This window comes from Penaeus monodon, chromosome 32 (genome assembly GCF_015228065.2).
Source record: "Penaeus monodon isolate SGIC_2016 chromosome 32, NSTDA_Pmon_1, whole genome shotgun sequence".
Classification (NCBI taxonomy): domain Eukaryota; kingdom Metazoa; phylum Arthropoda; class Malacostraca; order Decapoda; family Penaeidae; genus Penaeus; species Penaeus monodon.
Window position 1 is genome coordinate 34487684 of NC_051417.1, and position 235 is coordinate 34487918.

Genomic DNA, 235 nt, shown 5'->3' on the forward strand with positions numbered 1-235 from the left:
ATAATGATCGTAAGATAAATAAGTGTCCACGAGCCAATAAAAATCAAGAGCTAATTAGCGACAATGAAAGGGCAGCAGAACACCTTGCAAAATACATTATTGTCTTATGAATTCAGCAGAGTGAAGCCTCTCCGGGGAAATTATCCGTCGCTGTGAAACCGACACGAAATTATCATCGATGCAAGTCAGCTGACGGCGGTGGGGAATAAGGGGGGAGGGGGGGGGAGAAGGCACG